The sequence below is a fragment of the Protopterus annectens genome, chromosome 4.part1 (assembly GCF_019279795.1).
Source record: "Protopterus annectens isolate FY-2018-M chromosome 4.part1, PAN1.0, whole genome shotgun sequence".
NCBI classification, from domain to species: domain Eukaryota; kingdom Metazoa; phylum Chordata; order Ceratodontiformes; family Protopteridae; genus Protopterus; species Protopterus annectens.
In genome coordinates, this window is record NC_056734.1 from 845,734,548 (window position 1) to 845,756,386 (window position 21,839).

Sequence of the window (21,839 nt, forward strand, 5' to 3'; positions counted from 1 at the left end):
GGGTGCATGAAATTACATTCACCTTCATATAAATCATCACAACAGGTACAATTATAACATTTTATTGTGCCTATCCTTCTTTGAATCTGCATATTCTTTTGTCTAAAATCTTTATAGCAAAGTTTCTGCTTTAAAGTTTCTGAATTCCTATAGGCATAAAATGGCCTCTCACCTACTATTAGCTTTACCTCAGGCATGGCCATCAAAATTGGTCAGTTTTTTTCCACTATATTCCATACTGCATCAGTATTCAAATTAAATGTGGTAAGATACCTAACTATTTTATTCCCACATCTTAATGTTCCACTACAATGTAACCCTCCACTAAAAACAGGTTTATATTTATTTACTCTCCCATTCACTACCTCATTATAAACCTCATTAATAACAGTTTTCGGGTAGCCATTTCTTTGAAACTCCTGCATCATTTCCTTAGCTTGTTTTTCAAAGTTAGCACCATGGTAGGGGCATTTTGAATGTTTGTACCCTGCTTGAGATGGTACTAACAAATAATATCTTTATATTCGATGATGAGCCGTACGTACAGCTTTTGGGTGTAGCAATGGGTACTCCCATAGCTAACACTTATGCCAATATAGTGTTATATGAGTGGGAAAAATGTGCAATACTCAGTGAAGTAAATGGGATGAATAAGAATGTAAAATTTTATAAGAGGTTTGCGGATGATTATTTTCTGCTTTGGGGGGGGTTCCTTATTGGAACTGAATAATTATGTATTGTATCTTAATGAAACGACTGAATTCTTGAAATTCAAAATGACAGCATCTGAACAAAGCATACATTATTTAGATGTACACTTGTATAGAAATGGTGATAGGTTAGAATCCACAATATATAAGAAAGATGTAGATGCCTCTAGATATATAAATAGAGAGAGTATGCATGCCCCTCACACATTTAAATGTACTTTAAAGGCTCAATTAATAAGAACTAGTAAGTTGAATACAGTGGATGCTAACTTTGAAAAACAAGCTAAGGAAATGATGCAGGAGTTTCAAAGAAATGGCTACCCGAAAACTGTTATCAATGAGGTTATTAATGAGGTTTATAATGAGGTATACACAAATGCCTTGAGTAAACATATGATGGATGAGGATGAGAGGCATACATTTTAGTTTAGAGTTATGTGTGCAATTGAGATGGGAGTAAGAAAAGGTGATATGAATAATACATTAGAGCTAAAAGAATATGAGTGGATTGTTAGGCTTCAGGCTGATGTGAAGCCTGGCCTTAATAATGCTGTTAGCTTAAAACCTGTATTGATGAAAAGGCAAAGAGAGAATATTTAAGTATAGTTGGTATAATATATTAATTTTAATAAGATATTTATATATGTATGTGTCAATATGTCATATTTATGAGTGAATGTTTTGCAAATGTTTTTAATGTGATTTACATACTTTTGAGTACGTTTAGGAATAATCAAGTAGGTTTAGAAGTTTTAAATGTTATATTTTAAGTATCTAGTCTTTTAAATTTTAATTAATGGATAGGTTTGGTAGGCTGGCTGTAACATGTGATTAATTAAGTCTCCTATTTAAAGTTTGAAAATGATGCTTTTACTATGTACTGATGAAGGGTGTGGACCCAAAAGCTTTACAATAAACTGTTTGGTGTGCTAAGTGTTTGTTTGCTATATAGTTTTACTCTGACAGAATGTAGGATGCCTGTAGAGTGAGATTGTGCTGGGAAGCTATATCTAAAGTTAACATGGGTGATCTGTAATAGGGTATGACCTGACTGCCCCTTGCTTGTTGATGTACCACATGACTGTGCTATTGTTTATAATCACTTGAAGAGGTCCTGGGGACTAAAGATGGTTTAGATAGTTGATCAGAGCAAGCATCTCCTTGATATTTACCTGCTTGTATCTGCCCATTGTGTCCCACATCCTCTGCACTTGTATCCATCCTGAAACTGCTCCTCAAGCAAAGTCCAAAGCATCTGTGGTGACTGACTGCATTGGACCATGGAGGGAGAAGGGGAGACCTGGATTTAAGGATATCTGTTATCTCCACCAAAGGATTTGTCTTCTGACAAATCCCAGCACTGGAATTTGAAAAGATAAAGGGTGTTGATTCCAAGACCAATAAGATTTCAGACACCACTGTATCTTTCTTATGTGGAGTCTTTCCAGGGGTATCATGAGAATCATAGATGCCATGAGACCCAAAATCCTAAGGTATTCCCTTGCAGTGATCGAAGTCTGAGTGGAAAACCTTAGAAGCAGAGCTAAATACAGATCTATGTTTTCCTGAGGAAGAAAAGCTCTTTGAACTGAAGTGTCTAGTTGACATCCCAGGAACACAATCTTGTATAAGGGAATCAAGAAAAACGTTTAAATGTTTTCTTGCAATCCCAGCTTGTGTAAGAGATCTCTCACCCAAGACAGAGATTCATGAGACTTTAAAAAAGACTCTGGAGAGATAAGCAAGTCGTCTAAATTTGGAAATTTGGAAAAATGTGGATACTATGTAGCATGAAATGAGCTTGATTTGTGAACAGTTAGACCAAAGGGTAAAGCAGAGAACTGATAATGTGATCCAGAGATGCAAAGTCTTATGACATTTCTGAAATCTGGATGAATAGAAATGTGATGATAAGCACCTTTTACGTCTAGTGCTACCAGGAAACTTGAAAGCAGAGGAAGAGGCAACAGGTTGTGCAGTGGGATCATTTTGAGTTTGGGCAATATTGCAAATAGGTTAGGAAATACAGATCTGGAATAGTCTCCATGCATTTTCTTTCTCTGGCACTAGGAACATCTTTGAATAAAAACATTTCCTCACCTGGGAAGGAGGAACTGATTCTATCACTCTTTGAAACAGCATATAGTGATAAACAGGTGGAACCAAAACAGTCTGATCGGGAGAATGAGGAATGACCCGCTGGAAAGGAAGGATTTCCTCACATTGTCATCTGTATTATGTATTTGTTTGTTTATTTATTGACATTTGTTTACCATGAAGGTCCACTGGGCCACAGAGAACCCATTTTCAGTGGAAGCCTGGGGAGAAGAGGTCCAAGACATAAATAAACAAAATACATTACTGAAATGCAATATTTGCAGTGAGACTATGCAAATGAACAATGATCTTCAAGACAAGAGATTAAAATACAGTGTTAAAAATACAATACTTCCAATGAGACAATACAAAAACAGATAATGAATACAATAATTGTAATGAAGTACATCATAGCAGGCAAAATGCAACAAAAGTAATGGAAACAATTTGAAAGAGCAGGTTCTTACTTATGTAGTAGAGTCTGAAATTACAGCTTCTAAGACATAAATAATTTAAATGAAAATATAATACAAATCAGTATTGTAGAATTACACAGATCCAATGGAAATTCAGTTAGGAGGTTGATGAGAAGAGTTAGGAGGTAGTTGAAGGAATCAGTGTAGGTGATTACAGTCAGTAGAAGTGTGGAGAGAAAAGTTAGGCACATTTTGGTGAAGGTGGAGAACATGCGATGGAAATTAGGCAACTTCAGGAAAAGCTATAGCATAGAGAGATAGTAAGGTTCAAGAGGCAAGTGGGGATAGAGATGATGCTAGATAATGAACAGGACTAGAATTGTTATGGTGGGCAGCTGAGACTAAGGGGAGAAAAGGTCAGATAATGGCTTCATGAGTGGCAATATGTGGCTTTGTACAGTTACATATCCACTTGGAGAAGAGATGGTTATGTAGGGTGGATTTGAAGTTAGAGAGATGTTGTTCACTGCAAATAGAGGCAGGGAGGTTATTCCAGGATCTGGCCATGGTCCAAGAGTAGAGTAGTTTACCTACAGGAAGGCTTAGTTTATGAATTTGGAGTAAGTATTGGTGTTCTGAATGTAGCAGTCTAAGAGGGGAGTAGGGGATAAGTAAGGAGCTGTAACCTTGATGAATGATTTTCAGAACCCATTTGTCTGAAACAATCTGTTGCCATAGAGAACAATGGAGATTCAGACTTTATGGAATTTAAAGGGGGCCAGGGGAGTGGGTCACAATATCTCTTGAACAGGCATTCAGATTTATTGGGCTGTCTTTGGTTTTGGAAGTTTTGAGACTTCATTTTGGAATTGGTTTTCCATTTCTTCTTAAATGTCTCTTTACCTGAATTCTGTTGTGACTGTTATGTTTTTTTCTGCTAAAACTGGATGATGAGAAAGAAAATACCTTAGAGAATTTGGAAAAGGAAAGATTAAAAATCCTAGAGATTCCTTTGGATCAGCTTGCCTCTTTCATCACACTTTTTGATCACCTCTACAGCAGAGGAGCCAAACACTACATCTCCATCCAAGAGAGAAATTAAAATCTCATTTTTGACATTATCTGGAAGGTTCTGAAAATGCACCCATGCAAACCTCCTTAAAACAGTACCAGTGGCCATAGCCCTTGAAATATAAACAGTGTCTCTCGCACACATGGGCACACACACACACACACACACACACACACACACACACACACACACACACACACACACACACACACACACACACACACACACACACACGCACACGCACATGTACACACACACACACACACACACATATGCACATGCACACACTGCAAACAAGTAGTAACCTGTACAATAGAAAAAGCTAAGTTATTTATAGCAGATTTTTCCCAACAAAAAGAAACTGCAGATAAAACCATTCCTCATACTTTCACAATGTGTCAGAACAAACTTCATATGAGCCTGACAATTCAAAATTCTGCAAATCAAAGTTACAGAACTATACATTTTTTCCCATACCTATTAATACTTTTCCCATCCTTATTAGAAAGAGAAGGACTGGAATTAACTAAATGGTTAGCAACAGTAGGATCAGCTAAGGCTATTGCTGGATGGTCAGGCTTGGAAATAGTGTTAAAATTGAAATGACTGAGGAACTTTATACGTTTTATCTGCATTTTTTTAGGCAGCTGGTTGACTATCAGGAAAATTGCAAGCAGTAGCATACACATCCTCTAAAGCAGAAAGAACAGGAGGTGTAGGTGTAGGTTCTGGAAAATCCTTCTGTAACAATGCATATTGCTTTCTGAGTGACTGAAAACCTCGGTATTTCCCCTCTGAAAACACTGGCACATCCTGGCAACAGTTACAGAGAAAGAGAACTCCTCGTAGAGGGAATCAGAGACTAAGCTCTTCTTTGAGTCAGAATCTGAAATCTCAGGGAGAAAAACCTGTTTCTGTCCTTGCATCTTCCTGTTCAGATTCAGAATATTGAATCTCTGCAGGAAAAGAAGAATCCTTCTTTCTTTTGCCTAAAACTTCTTTACAAGAAGGATGAATAGCCTTTATTAATTCCTGAGCCAGGCCAGGTAAATTACTCTTATTCAAGGAAATCTGAGGAGGATTTGATATATGGTTGTTTTTCTGTTTCTTTTCGACAGGAAAAATCAGTGCAACCATGCTACTAATGGCAGCAACTGCTTCCTCAGGTGTGGGCACAGCATTCTGACACAGAAGGGAAACCTTCCATGTTCCCTCACCCAAGACCACCAGAAGTGGCTCTCCCTTGTTCTCTGAGGGGACTCCAACAGCTGGTCCATAGTGGCTGTAGGTGCTATACCAAAAGGATCCAGGGTAAAGATGAGTGGTCTGTACTACGACAAATGGCCTCAGCAGAGACACCCACCTGTGGCTGAGGCAAATTGCTAGCCTGCTGTGGTGGCAAAGGCTGTTTGCTTAATGCTTTTTTTTGTGGCTGGATGAAGAACCAACAGTGGGATTGGAAGTCAGTTCTATAGTCAAGCGGAAAATGGTACCTTTTCCTCAGGGAAAACAAACAGCAAATGCAGGTAAAACTACCAGTCCATAAAAAAGAAAAACACAGTAAAAAGCACATTAAATACTAGGCCAGCCACACCAGGAAAAAAAAAAAAACAATTTCTACACAGAAAATATATTTTTAGTTAGTTAACACTACTTTTAAACTATCAGAAAAAAAAATGAGTGCTCCATTTAGAAGTGTATTACAATCTGTTAAAACACAACACTCCTAGCTTTGAAATAACTTTCCTAAAGAAGAAAGTAATAAAATATCAATAAAATTAAGAAAATAGAATGTTTTTCCCCAAAAGGAATTTATCTGCCCAGCAAAGGATAGCACACGCCTAGCATTGATCCTCAAAAGCCTCAGAGCAGCATACTCTTCAGCAGCAGTAAAGCATGTTCTGAAGGGCTTTGCATCCAAACATGTCTTTTAGTCAGCTCAGCTTGATTTTGATAGTTTGGGTGCATGGAAGGTGCCCTAAAGCTTTGGAATCTAGCCAGCCATTATATTTTTGGCAGGATACAACCCATATAGCTAAGGCTACTGGAGATGTGGTCAATATGATGAACATCTTTAACAACCCATAATAATAGCAGGACAACATAAAGGCAATTAATGGTTTAATCTCACACCACATACTCCACACAGACTGACACACCAAGCTTAATGCATTACAAGATTACTTAGTTCTTAAAGATGATGCAGTATATTGCATTTCCACAGTATATACATATAAAAAGCTATATACACCTTGGATAAAGTGTATTTTTACACTCTAGCAAGCACTTGTTTTTACATCAAGAGTTCAGTTGAATTTCCATATAGTTCATAGGAGGAAGGTAGCCTAGGCTGCTTAAGATGGAGAAACAATTGAGATTTCTGTATGTAGGGTGGCCTAATGGTTAAGGTGTTTGCCTTATAAACACAAAGTACAGGGTTCGATTCTCACAAGGGATAATTGTCTAGGCTTAAAATGGCTCACAAGGGCAGTTGGCTAGAAGGCTTATTAATCAGTTTATCTTGTTTGTACTGCCTTTATAAATTCTACACAATTGAATGGCTCTTGGCTCATTTATACAAAGCAAAGTACTTTTATTGAATAATCACACTTTCATAAGCTGTTTAAAGTACACTTCTGTATCCATGTCTTTAAGTTTGTTTGTGGTAGCATTTCACTCTGGACACTCCTTTACTGTGCTTTTGCATTAGGAGAATTGGGATTACTCATATAATGGCAGTAGTTGTTAACCTGGGCTGTCTGAGCTGGGAAACAAATAAAAGGGCTTTAAGTATAGTCTTGCACTTCTCTTATATGTTGTGACTATACTTCAGCAGTTTAAAAAAAGCTGTGCTGTCTGCTGTTGCTTTAAGTAGTTAATTGCACTACATTACATTGTACCTGTTAGTTGTAGGGCTGTTGAAGGTAGTTTGCTACCTCTGGGCTCCAAACCAGCTATTTTACAGTAAGAAGGTGTTCACCTGTACCTTTGTGGCAGAAATGTGCTGATCTAACTTGTCTGAGTTGGGGATTGCTGGTGGAAGGCTTATCGTGTGTTTTTCTTATTGGTAGTTAGATTAAAATTTGTTCCTCTTTTCTCGTATTTTTTGCCTCACATTTTTGTGGGCTTTGGCATAGATACTCAGAGCTGCTCATCGTTTGGTAACTTTGCCACTGATTGTTGACAATCTGCTTTCACCTGGAGCAATCCACTACTGAAAAGTCAAAAATAAGTATTTTTTTTTGCATTTCTCTTATATACTGTGACTGTATTTTAGCAGTTTTTAAGCTATTTGCTGTTATTTTTGCACTTTACAGCAAAAAAATGGTACTGTCTACTGCTGCTTTAAAAGTAGTTAATTGCATTGTATTGCATTGTATCTGTTAATTGTAGGCTGTTGTAGGTAGATTGTCAAGTCTTGTTACACATGGGCTCCAAACCAGCTATTCTAAATGAAGAAGGTGTTTTTCTACACCCTTGTGGTAGACATGAGCTGATCTAATCTGTCTGAGTTGGGGGTTCCTGGTTAAAGGCTTACTGTGTGCTTTCCTGATTGGTAGTTAGCTTAAAACTTGCTTTTCTTTGCTCATATTTAATCCTTGCATTTTCAAGGTGCTGTTCTTCACTCAGTGGTGGTTAGCAGTGGCCTGTATCAATGCAAAAGCCTAGAAGCTCAGTTTTACCCTAAACAGCTGTCAGTAAAATACTTCCAAGCTTTTCTGCTGCTCTAGGAGCAACTCAGTTGTGCACTGAGTAGCACTGTCGCTTTGATCAACCTTAGCCTACACAAAGTATACATCCCTCTTGTTGTCTCATGCACTACCAGCACAGTCCTGTCAAATTAATCTATTCCCTTCCCTAATAAAACATGCAGTAAGAACCTGCTATCACGGACTGGCAGTTTCCCGTCATCTCTCTGGCCAGCATGATAAACATGGGCATCCTGAGGCAATGTAGCAATTGTTTCAGGTATACTGTCAACCACTTACTTCTGAAACAAAGACTTTATGTAAGAGATGTAGCTGCACTATGAAATTGAAGGCAAGAGTCTCAAATAAGGTTAAATTAATTGCCAAACAGGTTGTCAGCACACACACACTTCTCACAGTAAATAAGGGCATGTCACATAAATCCATGTATGCTGAGGTACTCACTAGTAACATACCAAAAGAGCAGAGGCCTCCAAACAGAAACCACACAACAATGGAAAAAATAACCACAACACCTAATAGCATGCACACATCACTGTCTCAACAAATAAGCCCATAAGGTGTAACAGCACATAACCTAATGTACTGGTCAAAGGTGAAGTGATTGTGAAACATAAGGATGTTTCCCTCACGTGGCTGGATAAGGAGCGGGATATGGTTAGCTGCCTGTCAGGTGCCAGGATCCATCAAGTCACTTAAGCCCTCAAGTCAGTCATTCACAAGTACTGGTATGACTCTGTCATAGTCCATGCGGGGATGAATGATTTGAGATGTACAACACCGGACTATATGAAGAGGGACATGACTGAGCTCTGAGATTATGTGTTACAGGCAGGTATAAGCCTAGCCTTAAGCAGCATTCTACTTTCTCCAAGGATGATACCACAATACAAAAAAAATGATTGACTTTAACAGTTGACTTAGCTTCTGGTGTTAGTCCAAGGGTATCCAATATCTGTTAGCCTGGGAAGACATACTAGGCAGGCCATGCTGCTTTGCTAGAGATGGCCTGCACCTGTCTCCTCTAGGCTTTCTGATACTGGAAAAGGCATTATCCATCCCTATTGTTCCTTTTTTTTTATGCAGTGTCAAAATAACCAACCTCCCAACATAAAATCTTCTCTAGATAAACTCAAGTTACTGCTGCTTAATGCTAGGAGTCTAAACAAGAAACTCAGTCCCTGGAAGCACTCCTCACTTTTAAAAATACTTAAGTCTGTGCAGCCAGCAAGACAAGGTTAAAAGGAGCAGAAAGCCCCCTGGCCATGCAGGGTTACATGCTTTCCATATGTTCAGATCACAAACTGAGAGTGAACGAACCAAAGGAGGAGATGTATCCAGCTTCATTACGGATAAGCATATGTCGAGACTTGTCAAACTATATGAATCTCTTGAGCTACTCTATGTCCAATTAACAAAAAGCAAAGCCCCCTACCACATCATAGCTAGCTATAGGTCCCCCATCATGAAACAGGAAAATCAGGTAGTGCAGTGGTGCAGCAGTTAATGTAGCCTTACAGCAAGAGGCTCTCCAGTTCGATTCTCAGCTGGGGTGCTTTCTGTGCAGAGTCTGCATGCTCTCCCTGTGTTTGCATGGGTTTCCTCTGGCTACTACTGTTTCCTCTCACAATCCAAAGACATGCATCTGGAGCATTTCTCCCTGGGCCACCACTGAAAATAGGCTCTGTCCTAGTCGGACTTCCCCAGTCAGCAAATGTTAAATAAATAAAATAAATAATGCGTATCTGGACTTGCTGGAGTCACTAACCATACACCCAACACCTTATTCATGGGTGATTTTAATTATCCTACCATCAACTGAGAAACATACACAACCACAAACATGCTGGCTCAAAGGTTCTTGGAATTTGTCAATGCAAATAGTCTGGAACAGCTCAAATGTCCTGGACATACTACTCATTAACATGGGAAAGCATTGCGTCCTCCTGTGTGATGTCCTTCCTGGTAAGATGTGACCACAAATTAATCTCGTTAGATGATATTATAAGACCAGATACCCCATCAAGCTCAAAAACGCTTAAGAATGTTTCAAAGACAAACTACCTCTTACAAAGTGCTGGTATAAAAAGTTTCAAAGCCCATTCAAACACAGATAACATGGACTGCTATGCAGAGGTGGACACCAATCCCTGTATAACCACTTAAGTAGTTGTATAGAATTGGCTGTACCTGAGTGAATTAAAAACAGGTCTTGCCTAAAAAACAAGCCACCCTGGTGGGCCGTAGTATAAACAGGCTATACAACAAGAGAAAGAAACTAATGTCCACGAACAAGAGGGAACTAGCTCAGCAGAGGAAGAAATCCCTGTCTAGCTTAAACAAACAAATCAGAGATCTTGTCAAGTCCTTCAAAGCTAATTACAAAGCAAGAATAACCTCCCTAGCTAAGGATAATTACAAGGCATTCTTTAACTATAGCAGCTACCAAACACCAAAGAACAGCAAAATGCAACCAGTCAGTGATCCAAAAGTTTTATTGTAACAAGCTCTTTCCCTCTGACATCTCAGCCATAGCCTTCAAGGAGTAAAGAACCACAAAAGCACATGCATTTTATATAGTAGCAACAAGCACCCTGTGGTCTGAGAAATTATAAAGATCCTACCCTCCCGTTTAATTTAGAAAAAGAAACTGACATTGCATTTCATAAACGATGGGTGGCAGATGCACATAAATGTGCGTCTGAATGGGTAAATATTCTTACTGAATGGGATAGGGTCAGACAAAAGGAACTGAGAGCTGAGATTAAAATGGTGTGTGAGAATTTATCATCTGGAGCTTCTGCTCATGTGCTTGATGACTTTTTGCTTGATATCAACACCAGATTGAAGGAATATGAAACAGAATTGGTTGAGAGAAAAAAAGGGAAACTGTTCTGGGACCTTCGTGACTATGAGAATGGTAAAGCTTTCATCCCCAGAGCCAACTGAAGGAGGACACATAACCACGTAAGATTTCAAAATGAAGGTGGGGATGTCCGTCATTATAATTCATCTTTGTCTGCTTTGGAGGGCCAGAACACCTCTTATGAGGAAGATTTAGGTAACAATGTAGAATTTCCTGCCTTACCAGTAGCGCAGCATCCTGAACAACTTCTCCAGAATTTTCGGCGTGATTCAACAAACTACAGAGGAGGAAATCAGGGGAGGAAACATCAACGCGAACCACATGGACAAGCCCAGAGAGACCAATATCACCAGGGGGGCTTCAAGACAGGTAAATGGTGACTTTTCTCTTCCATTTACTTCTAGGGACTACGTGGTCAATTTGTCTGGACATTTGTTTTCTGACTTACAATATGCGGTTTTGAACCATGGGCTTAAGTTCATACCAAGTGTTTTACCGCGTATGCATGACATTAAATGTGATGCCTTTAAATTTAGCAGAAAACTTCATCTAAAAAGTTATTTTCATAATATTAGAGATGATACTTTAACATCTATGTCTAAAGATAGTCTTGATACTTCATTTGAAAGTTTTTATACTTGTAATTCGGATGTTGCATGTAATGCATACTGTAGTTTGGAGACTGAGTATGTCACATATAAAAGTTGTTTCATGCCGTCTGTTTTGAATGAGGTTGTGGTGCATTTTTTGAATTTACTGAATTTTGAAATTGAAGGTTCTTACAATGAGTTTATAAAAAAATAAATCTGGAATTAAGTATAATTTATCTTTGGGTGAGTGGAAAGCTCTCCAAATACTTAGTAAAATGCAAGATATTATATTCAAACCCTCAGATAAAGGGAATAAACTTGTTGTAATGCACTATTTACAGTATCTGGCTATGTGTGAGGAACACTTGAGCGACAGCAGTGTTTATGAAAAAATTGATATATCTGTTTATAATAATGCTATTTTTAATTATGTTGAATTACTTAACAAAGGACAGAGATTAGGTTATTTTACTGAAATGGATATTAGCAAGAAGTTTAATGTTGAAGGTTGTAGGATGGCCCTATTTTATTGCCTTCCTAAAATACATAAAAATCTTCCATAACCTCCGGGAAGACCTATTGTCTCAGGTTGTAAATATTTTTTACATAATATAGGGCTCTTTTTACATAGTTATTTGTTACCTATAGTGAAGACTTTACCATCTTATATTCGTGATATATTTGATTTTTTTAGATAAAATGAAGAATGTTGAATGGAATAATCAAATGTATTGGATTACATTGGATGTGAAGAGCCTCTGTACGAATATCTGGCATGAATTTGGGATTGAGGCCCTTAAATTCTTTTTAGGCAATAGCCCATCTACTGAATATATAGCAGAACTTTTACATTTTTGTCTAACTCATAATTTTTTTGAGTTTAATAATAGTTTATATAGACAAAAACAAGGGACAGCCATGGGGCAGCTTTTGCCCCCATGTATGCCAACTTGAGTATGGGCCTTTTTTGAAAGTGAACATTTGTACAGAAATAATTTTTTCCGTAGGTATGTAATTAGATATTACAGATGTATTGATGATCTAATATTTTTGGTACAAGGGGATCAAGATTTAGTTGAGAATTTTGTTTCTGAGTTACATAATAATAGATTTTATCTAGAATTTGATTGACTTAAAATAGGGACCCGAATTTCTTTCCTGGATGCCACATTGAGTATTGTGGAAGGAAAACATTTATATACATCAGTTAATAGGAAATTTGAAGAAGGAACACAATCTGTACATGGACAGAGTTGTCACCCCCCCATACATTAGAGGCATTGCCTTTTGGTGAAGTCCTTAGGATTTCTAAGTTATGTAATAATGAGTATGATTTTAAAAAAGAATTGAGTAAAATTATTGAGATGTTTGGTCGAAGGGGGTATAGTAATGAGATGATTGATAAAAGTTGTAAAACATTCTGTGGAAGTAATAATAAAAGAAGAGGGGGTAGTGTTATGAAGTTACCCATTACTTCCTTCAAAAATAAGGCTAAAGAACAATTTGATACCATCTATTTTGTAACTACATACAGCTGTCTGAGTACCGAGATGATACAACAGGTGAGGTACTATTGGGAATATCTTTGTTCCCTTGGAAATGTGGCTGTTTGGTTGAAAGAAAAATTGGAGATTTCCTTTAGAAGAGGTAAAAATATTCAGAATTTTATAGTTAGGAGTAAGTTCACTATGCCTTCCATGTATTTAGAACATAGAGTAATATCTAGTGGGACTTCTACTTGTGGTAGGTGTAAGGCATGTAGGTTTGTGGTTAGGAGTTTTATACAAATTAATAATATATTTTTTAACACATGGGACCACTTTACTTGTAATTCTGAGGGCATTATTTATGCCCTGAGATGTCTCTGTAATCAATTTTATATTGGAGAGATGAAGAGGCCATTCAAAGTTAGACTGATGGAGCATGCAAGGGATATCGGTAATAGGAAAGAAGAAAGTTCTGTTGCAATGCATTTTGAAAAATTCCATCAAGGCAGTAATGAGGGGTTAAAAGGAATGGTGTTAGAGAAAATTCATTTATCTCATTTTGTTTTAAATAATTTTAAAAAAACAGTTACTATTTAAAGAGGCTGTTTATATTTTAAAGTTTGGCACTTTATACCCTTATGCGTTAAATGAGGAACTGAATTGGAGAGTATTAATTTAATATCTTTATTGTTTTACAGCATTGTTTATTTTTTAATTTTCTAAGTGGATAATTAGTTAATCAATTATTGCTTGTTGCTACTATATAAAATGCATGTGCTTTTGTGGTTCTTTACTCCTTGAAGGCTACGGCCGAGACGTCAGAGGGAAAGAGCTTGTTACAATAAAACTTTTGGATCACTGACTGGTTGCATTTTGCATTCTTTAACTATGTCTGAAATCTAAAAAGGAGTATCCAGCTATGTGCTGAATTGGTTGTGGATGGCACTACCCATACTCAGCTGAAGGTAATGACCAACCTGCTACCTGACAGATTTGGAGAAAACATCACCCCCAGTCCCCTCAAGTCATCCCCCAAATTGTACCTGCCACCATTCCTCAGCCTATTATCTCAAGAGAGCAGGTCATCTTGGTGCTCTCCAAGGCCAAAAATACAGCATCAGTGGGACCAGACAACATCTCAGGTTGTCTTTTAAACAACTTAAAACATGACCTAGCACATCTACTTGAATCTCTGGTAAAGTACAGCCTGCGAACTGGCTATGTTCCAGCAGAATGGAGGACAGCAGCAGTAATCCCTCTGCACAAAGGGGGACCATCAGCTGACCTTAGGAATTATAGGCCCATAAGCTTGACTAGCCTTATCTGTAAGGCCATGGAAAGAATCTTTATGGCCCTTGTTAACAACAATGTAGGTAATCTCCAAACTCTGGACCCAACCCAGTTTGGATTCATTAAAGTTGGATCATGGCTTTTAAACTTGCTTGACTTCTTTAAGAAAATCACCAAGGCCATGGATGAGGGAAAGAGTGCATACCACCTATCCAAGGCATTTGATACAATCCCTCACTTAGGTATTAAACAGAAACTCTTCCGACTGGGAATTTACCCCTACATTATCAGAAGGGTAGCTGTCTGGCTCACCGACACAACACATACAAAGTCAAAGTGGGTGACTTCACTTCTAGCAAAAGACCAGTAACCAATGGCATACCACAGGGTTCTGTGCTGGTTCCCTTATTGTTCGGAATTTATTTCTCAGAAGTTCAAGCTAGGATGACCTGTGGCTGACCAAGTCCTCTGATGATTGCAAATTGGGAGCAATTACTGAGTCCTCCAATGATGTTAATATACTGCAGATAGGGTTAACACAGTCCGACCACTGGACTTATCTCTGGGCCTAACTTCATAGAATACACAACTGAAAGTCTGCCTAACTTGTCATTGAAAACATCAGCATAGTCTGAGAAAATAGCTTCAATAAATTGGAACTAGGTTATGTGCTTATATGATGAACTTTTTCGGTAAAGGAAAGCAGATTCATTCTCAAACTGTCTCTGAGACCTAATAATGACTGCACGGGTCCTCGGACTACATAAAATAGTAAGCTGTAGCAGTTCCTAGCCAAATAACATGAAAGCACTACTGAGAATTTGGTTTGAATTTCTTCACTTCTATAAGCAACAAGTTTCACACAACCAACCACATTAAGTTGCTCACCAGCTCTCACCTTAGCAGACATTTCAGCCGACATAACATTACACTTTGAACCAATGTCTACTTTGGGCTCGGTGGATTTTCCATTGAGCTGGATAGTACAACACACTTCATTCTTTGCCAACAAATTTACTACATCAACTTTTTCACAAATTACTGATACACCGTCTACATAGAAAGTAGAGTTGCAGCTCTCTATATGATCAACTTGCTTTTTTGAGTGATCCTTCTTTATAACTGTGTGAGATTTACTTGATTTGCAAAACTTTTGAAAATGGTTCCATTCTTTACACTTGTGGCATTGCTGACCAAATGCCAAGCACTTTTCTCTGTTAGACTCATGATTGGCATCACAATTGCAACAGTTAACAATAAAGCTTGATTTTGATTTTGCTGACTCACACTTGCACTGCAGTGAGCATGTACTCTTCACTGAACCAGTCTTAGAACTTGCTGGGAATCTAAGTTTTACCTGCCACACTCACAGGGGTTACGACTACCATGTGCTTAGGCCTGGTTCTGCTAGCCACATGTTGCATGCTGTCTGCATTTGCTCTGGAGCCTGCTCTTATCACTTGCAACCATACTTGTGTACCTTTCTGTGACTTCATGGATTTGACAAGTCTCAATAGCTTTGCTTAGCATTAAATCACTATCACAAAGCAAAATATTTCTTACTGCAGCACTATTAACACCACACACAAGCCTGTCCTTTATTAACTCATCTTTTAAGTCACAAACCTACACGTTTTAACTTTGTTTCTCAGGTCAGTAATATAAGCTGCAAAAGTTTCTCCTGGCTTTTGATCTCTTGTGTAAAACAAATGCCTCTCTAATGTAACATTTGTCTGGGGGATGCACATTTCCCTGAGTTTGCCTTTCAAACACTTAAAGATATGGATACAACAATATGACGGTTTTCCCCTTCTCCTTCATATACTGCTGGTGCATTCACAAATGAATCCTCTCTTTCAATGGCCTCTGACCCAGCTAAGTTTAGCAAAATGAAAGCCCTGGTGTGTGTGTCTTTGTCAGAATAAGCTGTCTGTATAAAAATATTGTCCTCTTTCTCAAATATTCTCCAGTTCTCTGCAATATTCTTATCAAATACAAGAGGATCCAGTCTGCGACATGCCTCTGCCATATTAACACATACCAATGATGACTTTTGCAAGTATGCATGAACAGACAGACATATACATATTCCAGAAATTTATGCCAGTACTTGTAACTATGTCCAATAGCACAGCAAGCCTCTGAATAACTGAACTTTGCAAAATAAGTCTCCTGGGCACAAGAATACTCTTGACATCAGTGTACTGTAAGAAATTACCTCATCAGTGTGAGAAACATTTCAAAATAACTGTACTGCATGAATAAACTTGGTGAAGAAGCTTAGAGTTAAAAAAATTTGAAGTAATTGCACTTTGCAAATGAACAGTACACAGCACACTGAAACTTTTCCAGTATGGGTGTACTTTGCCAAATAACTCTGCGCAGTGCAGGAAACACTCTGTAATGGTGGCAGTCTGTGAAAAGGCAAACCCAGCACAAGAAACTTTTTGAAATCGCCATATTTTGACTGTACTTTACGAAATAGTTGCATTTTGCACACAATAAACTCTTCGGAATAAATATACAGTAACAAAAACACACTGTAAGCACTTTTACACACATTGAGATATTTTGAATAACTCTAGTTATGCCCTGAATAGCTTCAATCAATGCAAAATTTTAGTTTATACCAAACACATGCAATCACCTTGCTTTATTTATGTGTAATGTGCCCTTTTGGCACTTTATTATATTCATTTTGCTTGTTTAATCTTTGTTCATGTCCATTATACTTTTCTTGTGCTTGTTTTACTCTAAACATGCTCATTTACTTTAAACATGCTTGTTTTGTAATTCCAAGGTAATTCAAAACCCCTTATGTACTTTTCTGATAATTATTTTATCAAATATCTTAATTTTAAACATTTTGTTTGATTAATAAACTTGTTGTGCCTCTCGCTTGCTTAATAATGCAGTTTTTGCCCTTGTAATGCTCCATTTTATCTTTTTTAATAAATAAATTGTTTGTGAAAGTTTTTATTACCTTTAGTTAGTTACTGGCCCTTTTTTGTACTCAGTTCTCTTAGTTTACCTTCACTGTTAACTCTGCACCTTGTAGGTCTGAAAAGCAGTCCCTGGAGTTCCAGTTATGACACCATGTCACTTGTCTGGTCAGGATAAAACAGACAAACTTCTGTGGGTTCTGTTCAAGCAGCTTTATTATGTACAAACACATCTGGATTGTGGCTTAATAACTTTAATTTAGATAAACTTGTAAACAAACTAGCTATTACACTCATACAAGCTCACTCTCTGGCTGCACTCTCAAAATGGCACTAAAGCTAGCATGTGCTTGCTATTTATATGCACATGCTGTTTTTGAAATGCTTCTTAAAGGTACAACACATAAACTATTCTGCAAAAACTATTACAGTGACACAATTGTCAACACATAAGATATTAACAACAAGAGTGCCCAAATCTCTTATAACAGTGCTCAGTTGGAGGAGTTTGTCATGTAAATGGTATGTAGCACTTGATAACATGGTCTAATGCATGAAGCAGCTATTCTGAGTGAGTGGAAGATTGCGTAAGAATACCCTAAAAATTACAGTCATCGAAATGCTTAGAAAACTTTATGCCAGAAGTGTTAACCTGTGCTCTTTGATCATTTCTCATTACAGAGCCAGATAACAAGATTTTTGATAAAGGAGTTAGTAGTAATGTTTCTCTTTTCTGGGATGGTTTATGTATGATACAAAACTGGCATTTTGAGGCAAACTTTGCAATGCCTTGTTGATGTTATGCAGACATTGTGAATGCTCTGTGAAATTTATTTAGACATTGGTGTTCTTTGTATAGTCACTTCAACTCTTCAGTATGTTTTAGGATACAACAAGTCTGTTTTAGTATACCAGCAAAACATCATGTTTAAACTTCACACATCACATATTAATTAGTTGGAAAATACTAATTGGCGTGTAGTGGTGTGGGTAAAGTGAATCCTGTAGCTTGTGTATAGTGAGCTTTGAAGGTGTTTTGTACTCTAAATCAGCCACGCAGTGAATACTCGGAGTTCAGATCACAATTGTTTTATTTCTTTTGTTAGCTTAGTTAGTCAGGGTGAGCAGGCAGCATGTCAGCAGAGGAATATGGAAAGCTGACAAGGAGCCAGCTGGCGGAGTTAGGCCAGGCTATGGGACTGATGCATGGAAACCTGGCTAAGGCAGACCTGATTGCAGCCTTGGTTACAGCTGCATCAGAAAACAGCAACCAGGAGGACAATCAGACTGGCAGTGGAGATATAATTCCCTCAGAGAATGGACAGCTCAGCCTTTCTGCAGTGGACTTAAAAATCCAGTTGGAGCTAAAGAGACTTGAGTTGGATGCCAGGTGTGTGGAATTAGAAGCAAATGAGAGACTGCGACATTTGCAGGCTGAGGAGAATGAGAAACTTACGTCTGTAAGCTGAGGAACAAGAGAGGCAGAGGCAGCATGAAAAGGAGATGCTGATTCTTTGCCAGATTTGTGGAGGTAATAGGGAAGTGAGTAATGACCCCAGAAGCACAAAGGTCAGTAAATTTCTTCCGCAGTTTAAAGAGGGGGATAATTTTGATAGTTTCATTCATATGGTTTCGAGGCTATGCAAACAGTATGAAGTTGACCAAGGGTTCTGGGCACGGTTCCTGACCCCCTTATTCCATGGTAAAGCTGTAACTGTTCTGTCCAAAATGAGTGACATTGCATGTTTTGATTATACTGTTGTAAAGAATAGTCTTTTAGAACTGTTTAAGCTAACACCTGAAACGTATAGGAAAAGGTTTTGTGAGCATAGACGCAAGGCAGATGAAATGAAAGTGTGTGTGAATACGTTGCTGAATTGAGCACTTATTTCCATAGATGGGTGAGTGGATGTCAGGTCACTACGTTTGAAGGGCTGGCAGACCTTTTGGTGAGGGAACAAGCCTTTAGCACTTTGCCTGAGGACATGAGGATCTGGTAAGCTGATAGACAATGTGCTACTTCAGATGAGTTGGGGAAGAAGGGAGACCTATACCTGGCAAGCAGGGCAGCCCTGCACAAGAAGGGGACCCCCAGCACTGCTCATGGGTCTAAAGGAAACCATGGTGGGCAACACAGACTGACCAAACAGAATCTGCCAGTAGCAGGGGAAGCCACTAGTCCATGTATACGTCCAGGAGATAGAGTTAAATGTTTTGAATGCAACCAGTGGGGCCATGTGGCATACAGGTGTCCACAGAGGCAATATGGGGAACCAAAGGTGTGGGAGCCAGTAAGTGGGAAAGAAAAAATGCCAATAGTAGGTTGTCTTGAGACAACAGAGGTACTAAACTACTATCCTGCAGATGTCCTGATAGGGAAGGATTTGGATGAAGCAGTACCATGTGCTTATGCAGTTACATGCAGTAAGGCTAGGAGACAAGCATGTGGGTCTAGTAGCCTTGTGGAGACCCAGATAGACTGCATACTTGCAGCCAGGACTGGTGAGGTGGTTACTTCAGGGAATGAGCTATGCTGTACAAGTGAGACTGAAGGTGAGACACAGCTGCTTGGGGGTACTGATGGTCCCTTGGACAGAGGGACTGCAAAGGTAGAGGTGAGTAGTAGTACCCAGGCTCACAGTGAGGCACCACTGTCAGAGGATGCCAGACTTCCTGTGGAAGGGGAGCTGGGAAGGATTACAATGACAGAGTTGAGACAGGCTCAGCTCTCAGACCCTACATTGCAAGGCCTGAGGCAGGTAGCTAGGGAGGCACCAAATTCTCAAAGAAAGGAAGAATCTGTATACTGGGATAAATGTTTATTATACAGAGAGTGGACCCCTGAGGGAGGGCTAGAAGGTGAGAGAGTACAGCATTTGGTAGTGCCTAGAGCCTACCGTCTGGCACTTCTAGCCATAGCCCATGATATTCTCTTTGCAGGTCATATGGGCATAAAACATACAAAGAGGCGTATTATACAGAACTTCTATTGCCCTGGAATTTCCAGAGATGTTACAGGGTACTGCAGGACCTGTGAGCAGTGCCAAAAGATACACAAGTCAGGAGACAAGGTGAGAGCTCCTTTGATGCCTTTGCCTGTGATTGAGGAGCCATTTCAGAGGGTAGCTATGGATATAGTGGGTCCTCTGAGTACCCCAAGTTCCACAGGGAAAAGTATATCCTTGTTGTAGAAGATTATACTATACAATACCCTGAGGCAGTGGCTTTGTCCTCTATTGAGGCAGAGAAGGTTGCAAATGCTTTGTTAAAGATTATCAGCAGGGTAGGTTTCCCAAAAGAAATAGTGACTGACAGAGGTGCCAATTTCACGTCAGACCTGCTGGCTTTTCTGTGGAAGTTCTGTGGGGTGAAGCACATGAAGACCAGCCTCTACCATTCTCAGAATAATCAAGTCCATGCTACGGGCATTTGCAGATCAGTATAAGAGGGAGTGGGACAAATATTTGCCCCATCTGTTGTTTGCTTATAGAGAGGTTCCCCAGGAATCCACAGGTTTTTCACCCTTTGAGTTGATGTATGGGCATAGGGTGTGGGGACCTCTAGATTTAATTCAAGATGAGTGGGAAGGTGAGTACAAGTCTCACAAGGAGTCTGTTGTGGCATACATCCTAAACCTCAGGACAAGGCTCAGGGAACTCATGGGCTTGGCCCAGGAGAAATTGGCAGAAGCCCAACAACAGAACAAGGTGTGGTATGACAGGAATGCTTGAGCTAGAGAGTATGCTGTGGGGCAGTAGGTAATGGTTCTCATTCCTGTCAGACACAACAAGCTGCAAGCAGCTTGGGAGGGACTCTACAAGGTGATAAGAAAGGTAAGTGATGTTAACTACATGGTGGAACTGCTAGGCAGAAGGCAGGGGCACAAATTGTACCATGTTACCATGATGAAACCTTACAATGATAGGGAGGCCCTTGTGCTGAGCATTTGCAGTGGATTGCAGAAAGAGTCTGAGGGAGGTCTGGGGACTGATCTCCTCAGTGAGGCTCGGGCTGACACCTCAGTGGAAGGGATAGCAATGTCCCAGCAGCTATCTCCTACCCAGGTTCGAGATATCCGAGCAGTGTTACAGGAATTTGGGGACATGTTCACTGAGAAACCAGGGTGCACCCACCTGGTGCAGCACCGGGTGGATACAGGACCCCAAAGGCCTATTAGGCAGGCCCCTTATAGGGTGCCTGAGAGAGTCAGACAGACCCTGAGGGAGGAAGTACAGGAGATGTTGGAACTAGGGGTGATTCAAGCATTCGACAGTCCCTGGGCCTCCACATTGGCACTGGTGCCAAAGAAGGATGGCAGCACCAGGTTCTGTGTGGAGTACAGGAAATTAAATAGTCACACAGAGTCAAATGCTTACCCTGTGTCTAGGACAGATGAGGCCCTAGAGCAGCTGGGTGTGGTTAAGTATATTACAGCCATTGATCTTATTAAGGGTTACTGGCAGGTGTCCTTGACTCCCAGTGCTAGAGAGAAGACAGCCTTTGTGACTCCTTTTGGCTTGTATGAGTTCACAAAGATGCCCTTTGGGATGTATAATGCCCCACCGACTTTCCAGAGGCTGGTAGATAATATCCTAGCAGGAGCAGCAGCATTTTCCCTTGCTTACCTAGATGATACTGCCATCTACAGCCATTCCTGGC